This window comes from Carcharodon carcharias, chromosome 21 (assembly GCF_017639515.1).
Source record: "Carcharodon carcharias isolate sCarCar2 chromosome 21, sCarCar2.pri, whole genome shotgun sequence".
Taxonomy (NCBI): domain Eukaryota; kingdom Metazoa; phylum Chordata; class Chondrichthyes; order Lamniformes; family Lamnidae; genus Carcharodon; species Carcharodon carcharias.
In genome coordinates, this window is record NC_054487.1 from 71,716,139 (window position 1) to 71,729,955 (window position 13,817).

The 13,817-nt window shown below is 42.3% G+C and overlaps 1 protein-coding gene across 2 annotated transcripts in view; it reads left to right on the forward strand.

Annotated features, from left to right (window-relative positions):
• The window catches only part of ano6 (anoctamin 6), a 160,989-nt gene that overhangs the window by 80,280 nt on the left and 66,892 nt on the right, over nt 1-13,817 (forward strand). The window lies entirely within an intron of this gene.

Sequence of the window (13,817 nt, forward strand, 5' to 3'; positions counted from 1 at the left end):
GGTAGCGAATTCCACAGGCTCACCACTCTCTGGGTGAAGAAGTTTCTCCTAATCTCAGTGCTAAATGGTCTACCCTGTATCCTCAAACTGTGACCCCTGGTTCTGGACTCTCCCATCATCGGGAACATCCTTCCTGCATCTACCCTGTCTAGTCCTGTTAGAATTTTATAGGTTTCTATGAGATCCTCTCTCATTCTCCTGAACTCAGCGAATATAATCCTAACCGACTCAATCTCTCCTCATATGTCAGTCCCACTATCCCAGGAATCAGTCTGGTGAGCCTTTGCTGCACTCCCTCTATAGCAAGAACATCTTTCCTCAGATAAGGAGACCAGAACTACACACACTATTCCAGGTGTGGTCTCACCAAGGCCCTGTATAATTGCAGCAAAACATCCCTGTTCCTGTACTTGAATCCTCTGGCTATGAAGGCCAACAAACCATTTGCCTTCTTTACCGCCTGCTGCACCTGCATGCTTACCTTCAGCGACTGATGTACAAGGACACCCAGGTCTCGTTGCACATTCCCCTCTCTTAATTTATAGTCATTCAGATAATAATCTGCCTTCCTGTTTTTGCTACCAAAATGGATAATCTCACATTTATCCACATTATACTGCATCTGCCATGCATTTGCCCACTCACTCAGCTTGTCCAAATCACACTGAAGCATCTCTGCATCCTCCCACCCAGCTTTGTGTCACCTGCATATTTGGAGATATTACATTTAGTTCCCTCATCTAAATCATGAATATATATTGTGAATAGCTGGGGTCCCAGCACCGATCCCTGCTGTACCCCACTAGTCACTGCCTGCCATTTGGAAAAAGACCCGTTTATTCCTATGATAAAAGCAAAAAACCTGTTTATTCCTACTCTTTGTTTCTTGTCTGCCAACCAGTTTTCTATCTATCTCAATACACTACCCTCAATCCCATGTGCTTTAATTTTACACACTAATCTCTTATGTGAGACTTGACGAAAGCCTTCTGAAAGTCCAAATAAACCACGTCCATTGGCTCCCCCATATCAACTCTACTAGTTACATTCTTGAAAAATTCCAGTAGATTTGTCAAGCTTGATTTCCCTTTCATAAATCCATGCTGACTCTGTCCGATTTTACCACTGTTTTCCAAGTGCTCAGCTATTAAATCTTTTATAATGGATTCTAAAATTTTCCCTGACGTCAAGCTAACTGGTCTTTAATTCCCTGCTTTCTCTCTACCTCCCTTTTTAAATAGTGGGGTTACATTAGCTACCCTCCAAAGCTGTTAATAAAGCATATAGTATTCTGGGCTTTGCTAATAGGGGTATTATGAAACAGCCAATGGTAAATGTTAAGTTGTTCAAATCCCAGAGGGAAACTTGAAACAGTTATCATAACCAATTTAGCAATTTGTATGTTTTGAGATGCAGGCTTTGAATTCAGTTATAATAAGACCACCCAGTCTCAAGAGGTTTTTATAAAACTAAATTAAACATTTATTAATTAAAAGATTGTAAGCACATACATATGCTACAAATTACTACGATAATAACTTCTAAAAAATCCCCTTATTAAACTGACTCAGTTATACCTCCATTAAGGCAACAGTAAAACATACAGATTTAAACAGACCCTTGGCAAAGCACACTCTGAACAGCCACATTCAAAATGAGTTTCTTTCAGCTCTGGGTCCTTGCAGACAGCAGCTTGAGGCCTATAGGCTAGAGGCTTTAGATCTAAGAATCTCTCTCCTCTTTACAAACAGCCTTCTCTCCCTTTATATTTTCCCCTTTGAATGCAAATTTTCATTGTATCACAATGCATTGTGAACTTTACCTTATCTAATAATAAGACCCTTTCATAATATCCAATTTATTAGTAATCCTTGGGAAAAATAACCAACACACTGTTTCTGAGTTTCATCTGTTTAGGTGTAATATTTCACTCCCTCTCTTTGAATCCAAGCTACACTAGTTTGTTTATAGAAAAAATGCAAATTTCCCCCATGTTTACCTAATTAAAATTTCAAACCTACTTCTCTTCTATACATCAAAGCCTCTAGATCAGCTGGCTTTAATCCAATTAAGATACACACACACACATACACATACATGCACACAGACACCACTAAATTCAATTTTAAAATAGTTTCCAATAACATTATAAACATTTTTATATCTTCTTTATAGGGATATAGAGTACTAGAGCAAGGAGGTTATGCAAATTTATATAGGACACTCATTGGACCACAGCTGGAGTATTGTGTACAATTCTGAACACCGCATTTTAGGAAGGTTGTGAGCACATTGGAGAGTGCAGAAGAGGTTTACAAGAATGGTTCTAGGGATGAGAAACTTCAGCGACGAATATAGATTGTAGAGGTTGGGACTGTTCCCCTTGGAGAGGAGAAGGCTAAGTGGAGATTTGATAGAGATTTTCAAAATTTTTCACACGACTAGTGGTTCAGGTCTGGAATGCATTGCCTGGAAGTGAGGTGGGAGTAGGTTCAATTGAGACATTCAAGAAGGCATTAGGATGATTATTTGAATAGAAACAATGTGCAGGGGTGCGGGGAAAAGGCAGGGCAATGGCACTAGGTCATAATGCTCATTTGGAAAGCCGGTGCAGACACAATGGGCTGAGTGGTTTCCTCCGGTGCCGTTAAAATTCTGTGATTTCATGCTTCATTAATTTTTCCAGAAAAGAGCAGGTGTATGACAGGTTTCTGCACGCGTTGAAGTGTTGTCACCTTCTCAAAATCTTTGTCTTAACAGTCATTAGGATTTCACTGTTTCAACGTCCAGATAGTTTGTGACAAGATAGAAATAACTTCTTGTTTGAACACATTGTTTGAATATGACTGAAAAAATAAAAACTTAATAACCGAGGGCAGCATGTGAAACTGGTTCATGACACTAGTACAAAATCCACAAAATAAAACCGATGTGCATTATTATTGAGCACATCAGACAGTCACAGCATACTTTAGAAAGGAGATGTTTGGAGATGGAGGTATTTGGATGAATCCATTAATGTTCTTACCAGGTAGTTTAATTTCTGCCATACACGGCAGGTTTCATATTCTGCTGACAAATAAGGATCATCAACTTCAAAATGATGAGGATTAAAATTTATTCAGTGGAAACAGAAGGTTCAGACTCAACAGTATACCCCACAGGAGGATGATCTGGTGTTGGGTATAGGCCAATTCAACTCTGATATAAAATACATTCTTATGAAGAAACTGAGTTTTGTTAAAGTGACAAACTTCAGTTCCATTGCTTCTATTAATCCTTGGGTAAATGAGAAGTACCACACTACAGTTCATTGCCTTTATGCATAGTATAGTATGAGGAGTGAGTGCTAGTTTTGTGTCATTCCAAAGTGCTTGGCTTTTAGCCTGGCTGCAGAGCAAAGCAATACAAAAGATCCTCTTCCTGGAGGCTGCCTCAGACTCCATGTATGATTAATACGTGGGGTCCTACTTCAGTGCAATTTTGAGCCAAATCCTAAAAGTTGTTGTCTTCTGGACATCTCATAAATTGAGCTTATTAAATGCTGTTATAAAACCGACTCAATAGTGAGATTTGTCGCAGCTGCAGAATTGGATTTGGCAGACAAATAGTGTAAATTGTCTGTGAATCAATAATTTAGCTATTGAGCTCAGATCACTGTAAGCACAGACTTCATGAACAAAAGTGGTGGATCTGATGATTCATAAATATTTTAATTAGACAATTCTTGGTTTGATGATCTCATTAAGTTGGAAAGTATAAGATGCTGGAACACATAACCTGAGAAATTTGTCCTTTTAATTCTTGAACAATAATGGCCATGTTGTATGGGGATTGTGGCTGTGTGGGCTTTCCTCAAACCAGAGTTAATCAGTCCTGACAATGAATTTTCAAGGGACAGGTTCTTATCATATTTTTGGCAAGCTTCCATCTGTAGTTCCCCTGTGCTTCAGAGCTTACTGCTAGGGATGGGTGAGGGGGAAAATGCTTATGCTGCAGGAATTGGATGACTGTACCACATGGAGAAGAGAAGCAATCACCCATGATAGTGCTATGGCAGATTTTTGCATATTTCTCAGAGACCACCAACATCTCTTTCAATTACCTCAGCAATGCTTGCTGTAGTCAGTTAATTTTTTTTTGATATGTTACCCATTTCCAGGCAATGCAGAATTCTTTTTATGTACAGACGTACATAACACCCATTGTTAGGGTGGCAAAAAGCATAGAAAATGCAATGTATAACATTCCGAACACCATTATCACCTGGTAAGGTTAGTTAGTGATGCAATAAATAGAAGCATGGCAGGGCGCCTTAGTCTACTTAAATGTACATCCTGTATCATGTGAAAGCTCCAGGGTGCTGCTTCTGTCCCGGATAATCGTGCAGGAAGTGTTGGTATCTGGAGGAGCCCATGTTCTGGTCAGCCTGCAATTTAAAAGGCAGAGAGGGATTGGGTTACTGCCGAACAAACATGGAGCCAGACAGGCAATGCAGAAGTTCCTTGAGTGCATCTTGTCAGGAAGATGTAATGATTCTCATAATATTGTTGGAATTTACTGTAAAATAGTGGTATTCTGTGTCTATATGTATCTGTGTGTGTGCGTGTTTGTGTGTGACAGACTTAATTGGATTAAAGGCAGCTGGTTTGAAGGCTTTGCTGTGGTAGAAGATAAGCTAGGTTTGAAATGTTAAGTAGTAAACATAGGTGTTAAGAGAACATTTGCATTTTTAAATAAACCAGACTAGATAGTTTTCAAAAGAGGGAGTGAAATGTCACCTAGCCAGATGAAGTTCCGTAACAGTGTGTTTATTTTTCCCAAAGATTACTGGTAAAACTTAGTACCAAGAGAGATTTTTATTATCAGAAAGGTAAAGTCTAAAGATATAGTGAAACAATGGGAATTTACATTCAAAGGGGGAAAATGTGTATAAAAGAATGAAGGTTGTGTGTAAGGGTAGGCATTTTACCATCTAACAGGTGTGAAAAGCCTTCAGTATCTACGCCTAAAGCTGCTGTCTACAAAGTACTGAAGTTAAGGAAACTCACTTTGAATTGGATTGTTCAGGGTATCATGTTTCTTTGCCTGGGTCTTTTAAAATCTGCATCTTACTGTTGCCTTAATGAAAGTTGTCAGGCTAAATAAGGGATTTAGAAGTTATTAATGTAGTAATTTGTAGACATATGTATGTGCTTAAAATCATTTCTCTTATTAATAAATGTTTCATCTAGTTTTGTAAAACCTATAAGACTCGGTTGTCTTATTGCTATTGAATTCGAGCATGCAAGTCGAAATTTATACAAATTGCAAAACAAGTTGTGACAGTTGTTTCAAATTTCCCTCTGGGATTTGAACAACTCAGCATTTACCATCAGCTGTGCCATAACAATCTTGCTCTCTAACCAGTATTCAGTTTAGAACACTGGTGATGCTGATGGTTCCTTTGTGGTGCGCAGCCCTACAACCCTGCTCTATAACCCTGTTGATCCAGCTAAATGGAGGAATCATGAGGTAAGAAAAGCAATAGTAATGGGGTAATCAATAATTAGGGGGGGGGGGGTGGTGGCGGGGCAGGCATTTTTGCGATTACAGACATGGTTGGGGTGGTGCACTGCCTCTCTGGGGTGCCAGGGTCATGGATGTGACTGAGCAACTGCAGAACATTCTGAAGGGGAAGGGTGAACAGCCAGATTGTGACCAATACCAGTACTTGTGATATAGGTAAAAATAGGGATGAGGTCCTGCAAGAAGAAGCTAGGAAAGAAATTGATTAGCAAGACGTCAAGAGTATTATTTTTTAGATTACTCCTGGTGCCATATGCTAGTGAGTACAGAAATAGGAGGATTGTGCCAATGAGCGCATCACTGGAGAGGTGCTGAAAGAGGGAGGGTATTAGATCCCTGGGGGCCTGAGGACCAGTTCTCTGGGAGATGGACCTGTACAAGCTGAACTGTTTGCCCCTCCACAGGGCTTAGGACCAGTATTCTCAAGGGGAAGTGGTGACGTAGTGGTAATGTCACTGGACTAGCAATCCAAATACCCAGGCTAATGCTGTGGGGACATCAATTCAAATCCCACCGCAGCAGCTGGTGGGTTTTGAATTCAATTAATAAATCTGGAATTACAAGCTAGTTTCAGTAATGGTGACCTTGAAGCCATTGTCGATTGTTGTAAAAACAATCTGGTTCACTAATGTCCTTTAGGGAAGGAAATCTGCCATCCTTATCTGGCCTACCTACATGTGACTCCAGACCCACAACAATGTATTTGACTCTTAACTGCCCTCTGAAATGGCCTAGCAAGCCACTCAGTTATATCAAACCACGACAAAGTCTAAAAGGAGTGAAACTGGACAGACCACCCAGCATCAACCCCAGCACCCAGAACGTCAATGGCAAACCCAGCCCAATCAACTCTGCATAGTCCTCCTTACTAACATCTGATGGCTTATGCCAAAATTGGGAAGGCTGTCCCACTGACTAGTCAAGCAACAGCCTGATATAGTCATATTCACCAAATCATACCTTACAAACAATATCCCAGACATCACTATCACTGGATATTTCCTGTAAGGCAGACCCACCAGAGGTGGCGCGGCACAGTGGCATGCAATTGGGAAGGAGTTGCCCTGGAAGTCCTCAACATTGAGTCCAGATCACCTGAAATCTCATGGCATCAAGTCAAACATGAGCGAGGAATCTCCTGTCGATTACCACACCACACCCCCACCCCCCACATTAGCTGATGAATCAGTACTCCTCCATGTTGAACGCCAATTGGAAGAAGCACCGAGGGTGACAGTAGCATAGAATGTACCCTGGGGTGGGGAACTTCAATATCCCCAGGTGTGTCTGGTTAGCACCACTACTGACCAAGCTGGCAGATTCCTAAAGGACATAGCTGCTAGACAGGGTGTGCAGCAGGTGGTGAGGGAACCAACAGGAGGGGAAAATCTACTTTACCTTGTCCTCACTGATCTACCTGTCGCAAAAAGTCTGTCCATGACAGTATTGGTAGGAGTGACTACTGCACAGTCCTTCTGGAGTTGAAATCTCATCTTCATACTTTCATCGTGTTATGTGACACTGCCTCCTTGGTTAAATGGATAGATTTTGAACAGATCTAGCACTCAAAATTGGGCTTCCATGAGGTGCTATGAGCCATCAGCAGCAAAATTATATTCAACCGCAATCTGTAACCTCATACCCAGCATGAGATTCCCTGGGAATCAACCCTGGCACAATCAAGAGTGCAGGAAGGTATGCCAGGAGCAGCACCATGCATACCAAAAAACGAGATGTCAACCTGGTGAAGCTACAACACAGGACTACTTGCAAGCCAAGCAGCAGAAGCAGCATTTGATAGACAGAGCTTAGTGATCCCATAACCAATGGATCAGATCTAAGCTCTGTAGTCCTGCCACATCCAATCATGAATGGTGGTGGACAATTAAACAACTAACCCAGAGGAGGAGGCTCCACAAATATCTCCATCCTCAATGATTGAGGAGCCCAGCACATCAGCGCAAAAAACAAGGCTGAAGCATTTGCAACGATCTTCAGCTAGAAGTGCCGAATGGATGATCCACCTTGGCCTCCTCCTGAGGTCACCAGCATCACGGATGTCAGCCTTCAGCCAATTCAATTTACTCCACATGATATGAATAAGTGGCTGAAGGCACTGAATACTGCATAGGAAATAGGAGCAGGAGTAGGCCATTTGGCCTGTTGAGCTTGCTCCACCATTCAAACAGATCATGGCTTATCATCTATCTCTACGTCATTTTTCCCTACTATCCCCATATCCCTTGATATCATTAGTTTGCTCAATGATTGAGCTTTCAGAACCCTTTGGGCAGAGAATTCCAAAGGCAATGAGCCCTGAAAACATTCCGGCAATAAAACCGAAGACTTGTGCTCCAGTACTTGCCACGCTAGCCAAGCTGTTCCAGTACAGCTACAACAATGGCATCCAACTGACGGTGTGGAAAGTTGCCCAGGTATGTCCTGTCCACAAAGAGCAGGACAAATCCAGCCTGATCAATTACTGCCCCCTCAGTCTACTCTCCATCACCAGCAAGGTTATGGAAGGGGTCATGGATAGTGCTGTCAAAGGTCACTTATTCAGCAGTAGCCTGCTCACTGATGTTCAGTTTTGGTTCCACCAAGGTCACTCATTTCCTGACCTTATTTCAACCTTGGTCCAAATCATAGAGGTGAATCAAGGTGACGAGAGAGTCACTGCCCTTGACATCAAGGCAGCATTTGACAGTGTGGCATCAAAGAGCCCTAGCAAAATTGAAGTCAATAGGAATCGACTGGAAACTGAGCTGGACTAGCCATATAAAAACTATGGCTACAAGAGCAGGTTAAAATCTGGGAACTCTATGGCAAGTAACTCTCCTCCTGACTCCCAAAGCCTGCCCGCTATCCACAAGGCACAAATTAGGAGTGAGATGGAATACTCTTCACTTGCCTGGATTAATGCAGCTCCATCAACACTCAAGAAGCTTGACACCATCAGGACAAAGCAGCTCAATTGATTGGCACTCCATCCACCACCTTAAACATTTGCTCCATCTACCACCAATGCACATTGTCAGCAGTGTGTACCATCTACAAGATGCACTACAGCAACTCACCAAGGCTCCTTCGACAGCACCTTCCAAATCCATTACCTCTATCATCTAGAAGGACAAGGGCAGCAGATGAATGGGAACACCACCACCTGTAAGTTCCCCTCCAAGCCACACATCATCCTGACTTGTAACCATAATAAAAGCACAGTATGCATGGGGAATGCGTGGTGCTGGCTAATCAATAATGTTGGTTGACAGAGAGTTCTATTTGCCAGTGGAATAAAACACAATACTTGTGGCATAAGCCAAAATGCAAGTGCTCACAAAGTAAAGAACAGTATTCTTTTACTTCTAATCTTCAACAATACTGAAGTGTCTTGTCACTTCTTAACATTTAAGAATACACACACAGCTATCTGCTTTGAACTCCAACAACTTCCTGTGTGAAAAACGGAAGGTTCCTTTATTCCTTATTCTCCACCAGAGGTCAGTACATCCAGGACTTAGCGCACACTACTGGCAGGTTTTATACAACAATTCTTTATAACTAAAATGTCCTTTTACAAAGAAGCATAAACGTTAACCACAAACATCGCATCTCCTCCCCCTTTAGCCAAGAACTAATCGGTCAGGTGGTTTGCAGATTCGCTTTAGCCTAGAGAGGACTGTTGGCTTAGGAATCTCAGTTTGCTTAGAAATGGAAGGTTCTGCTGTTCCACTTGTTTCTTGTTCAGATTCAGCAGTTGCAGCTACAGGTGCGTCAGTTGAATCAAGTCGGGTCTCACCAACTAGAGCAGATGTTTCCCAGAAATCTTCCACTGTGACTGGAGATCCCTGGAAATTTGGTTCCTCTGAGTTGGCTTCTCTAATCTGGTCGGTGTCTCTCTTCCAGATTCCACAGGAAGATTCAACATCATAGGTCAGTGGTCCTCGACACTTGATGATTCTTCTCAGGAGCCACTTTGGTGTCCCACAGTAATTCCGGACCCAAACAGACTGACCCAGATTAAACTCACAATCTGGTTTACTTGTGTCTAGTGATCTTTTCTGATCAAGTTGCCTTGAACCAATCTTTCCTTTCAAATCTGGACACAGCAAATCCATTCTGGTACCCAGTCGTCTTCCAAACATCAGCTCAGCAGAAGATACGCCTGCTGTTAAATGTGGAGCGTTAAGATACATCATCAAAAAGTTATTCAGCTTCAATTTCCAATCTGTTTGCGTCCTCTCCTTCAATATGGGCATTTTGAATATCCGGACAAAGCGCTCCACTTCACCATTTGAGGATGGGTGGTAAGGCAAGATAAGAGTCTGCTTGATCTCATTGTTTTTCAGGAATGTTTGAAATTCACATGAACTGTGTACCATTGTCAGACACAATCTGCTCCGGCAATCCAAAAGTAGTGAACACATTCCAGAGAACATCAATGGTCTTTGCTGAAGTAGTCGACTTCGTGGCAATAACACGAGGCCACTTTGTGCAGGCATCCGCCACAATCAGGAACATATGTCCAAGAAGTGGTCCAGCAAAATCCACATGAAGTCTCTGCCATGGATGGTCAGGCCAAGCCCAAGGATGTAATGGGGCAAGTGCAGGAGAAGACTTCATTTCTTGGCATGGAAGGCAAACACTGACTATGCCTTCAACGTCTTTATCCAGGTGCAGCCACCATACATGTAGGCGAGCCAATGTTTTTGTTTTGATCATTCCCATGTGACTGAGGTGAAGTTCTTTTTACACTCGTGTTTGGGATTTTGAAGGAATAACAACTCAGATTCTCCATAACAAACAACTGTCTTGCAGAGTCAGCTCAAATCTACGGATGCAGTAAGGTTTAAGCTCAGTAGTCACTTCTTGAGGTACACACCAACCCTCCTGTGTGTACAGGTAAACTTTGGAGAGCACAGTACCCCTCTGCGTTTCAAGTCACTTTAACAGGTAACATGTGGTAACGGGTAACCTGGTTCACATTGAAAGCAGTGACTTCACTTTGGGTTGCGGATCTGTGGTGTAACAGATCTGAAAAGTCTGGAAAGTGCGTCCACGTTTTCATGATTCTCAGTAGAGTGAAATGTAATTTTATACTGGTAAGCAGATAAGATCAGTGCCCAAATAAAATCAAAATAGTGTGGATGCTGGAAATCTGAAATGAAAACAGATAATGCTGGAAAAACTCAACAATTCTAACAGCATCTGTGGAGAGAAAGACACAGTTAACATCTCGAGCCCGTATGGCTTCTTCAGAGCTAAAGAGAAGTAAAAATGTGATGAAATGTATACTGTTCAAGGGGCAGTGTGGAGCAGGATAGAAGGCCAGCGATAGGTGGAGGCAAAGGATTGATTGACAAAGATGTCATGAGCAAAAGGACAAAGGGGTGTTAGTGGTAGTGGTACTGGCTAAAGGAGGAGCTGATGGTGGCATTAAGGTCAGAAAGCAGAATGTGATAATAGCAGGATAAGGGTAAGCACTCTGGAAAGAACAACATGAACAAGAGACAGATGGCCCTAGTGGGGTGGGATGGGGAGAGGGGCCGGTGGTGGAAAAAAAGATCAAAAATAGGATAAAAGGTGAGGATAAAACAATGAATAAAGATTAAAATAAATAAAAATAAATGGATAAAAAATAAAAATGAATATTGAAAAAAGGTAATAAAAAAGGGATGAGGATGGAGGAGGGAGTTCATGGTCTGAAGTTGTTGAACTCAATGTTAAGTCCGGAAGGCTGTAAAGAGCATAATCGGAAGATGAGGTGCTGTTCCTCCAGTTTGCTTGAGCTTCACTGGAACATTGCAGCAGGCCAAGGACGGGCATGTGGACATGAGAGAAAGATAATGTGTTGAAATGGCTGGTGACATGCTTGCGGAGAGAGTGAAGGTGTTATGCAAAGCGGTCACCCAGTCTGCGTTTGGTCTCAGTGCCCACTTTTGTAGGTGTACAGTGGCATGTTTTGGGATTTGTGACTTTGGACTAAGCAACCAGGTCAAAGGCTTGTGTAATTAAGATGAATTTACACCGATACAAATATTGGTGGAACTTCTTGACTCCATGGAATAGTTAAGACGTTCCTTCTCAATTGGGCATAATTTTATTCTGCCTTGGACAATGTGCATGAAGCATATGCAAATGGGCCTTTCACTTATCAGGAAATGTTGTGGGAGGTGATAGCTCCAACACCATAACCAGATGCATCACAAGCCAGGCTGACAGGTAACTTTTCATTGAGCATTTGTGCTTTGGCATAAGTGAGCTCTTGCTTGAGTTCCTTGAAGCATTCCTGACAGGCTTGTGACCAATCCCATTTTGCATTCTTCAGATTATTCAGTGGTGCTGCCTTGGTAGCCAAACTGGAAATGAACTTGCCGTAGTAATTCACAAGTCCCAAAAACAAATGAAGCTCCTTAACATTTTTGGGCTGCGGTGCATTCGCCACCGCCTCCACTTTTCTGGGTGAGGTCGAGAGGTGAGTTTCATCGATCACATGTCCCAGGTACTTCACTGAGGGCTTCAGGAATGAACATTTGGATTTCTTACAGCGGATGCCATATTTTTCCAGTCTACACAGAACACTGCCTAGGTTCTGTAAATGAGTTGGGAAGTTTTTCCCAGTGATGAGCATGTCATCTTGGAAGCAGATTGCACCAGGGTGGCCCTGCAGTATTTTGTCCATGGCCTGCTGGAATAAGGCTGGTGATGAAGCGATTCTAAATGGTAGTTGTTCGTATTGATATAGACCTCTGTGAATACTTCCTGGAATCTTCACTTAGCTGTATTTGCAAAAAGGCCTGTGATAGGTCAAGCTTTGTGAATAATTCACCTTCATTCAGAGCAGTGAACAGGTCCTCAATTTTCGGTAGCAGGTACTGAAGCACTTCAGGAAAGGATTAATGGTGATTTTATAATCACCACATATTCTGATAGCCCCCGTCATCCTTCACTATTGGGACTATTGGAGCTGCCCACTCTGCATAATCAACTTTCCCAATTATCTGAAAGTTTTCACCTAGTCCCCGCTCAATTTTCTGTCGCATTACATAGGGAACTGAACACAGTTTGAAGAACCTTGGAGAAGCTTCAGCCTTCACAGCAAGTTTGGCTTCAATGTCTTTAATAACTCCATGACCTTCTTTGAAGGCATCAGTATAGTTGTCTAACAAGGACTGCAATATGGGGTTGCAATGCACTTTATTTATTTTATTCCAGTCCTGCCGAATTTCTTTTAGCCAGTTCCTGCCCATAAGCTATGGACGACCTCCTTTCCCGATGAAAAGTGGCAACCTTGCTATTTGATCCCCATATTTCGCTTGAACCAAGTATGTTCACAGGCTCACCAGTGTAGGTACTAAACTGGAGGAGGGTTTTCTCCATTGGGCATTTCTTGAAATTTTTCACCCATGTCTTCTCTGAAGCTGTAGAAGCAGATGCTCCAGTGGCAACCTCCATTTCAACCATTTTATTATTTAAGGCAATGTCAACTTTTACTACTTCATCTAGTTTCAGATCAGGCTGAACACTATACAATTGCTCTTCCTCATTGTCACTATTAGTTTCATTTCTGTCTCGTCTGGACACGCATTACTTTTGTATTTTATTTCCGAGTAGTGCATCTTTTTAAACTGATTATTTATTTTCAAGTGTGACTTAAGACCATAAGACACAGGAGCAGAAATTAGGCCATTCGGCCCATCGAGTCTGCTCAGCCATTCAATCATTGCTGATAAGTTTCTCAACCCTATTCTCCCGCCTTCTCCCCATAACCTTTGATCCCCTTACCAATCAAGAACCTATCTATCTCGGTCTTAAATACACTCAATGACCTGGCCTCCACAGCCTTCTGTGGGAATGAATTCCATAGATTCACCACGCTGGCTAAAGAAGTTTCTCCTCATCTCTGTTCTAAAAGGTCTTCCCTTTACTCTGAGGCTGTGCCCTCGGGTCCTAGTCTCTCCTACTAATGGAAACATCTTCCCCACATCAGCTCTATCCAGGCCTTTCAGTATTCTGTAAGTTTTAATCTGATCCCTTCTCATCCTTCTAAACTCCATCAGGTATAGACCCAGGGTCCTCAAACGTCCTCATATGTTAAGCTTTTCATTCCTGGGATCATTCTTGTGAACCTCCTCTGGACCCTCTCTAGGGCCAGCACATCCTTCCTGAGATACGGGGCCCAAAATTGCTCACAATATTCTAAATGTGGTCTGACCAGAGCCTTATAAAGCCTCAGCAGCACATCCCTG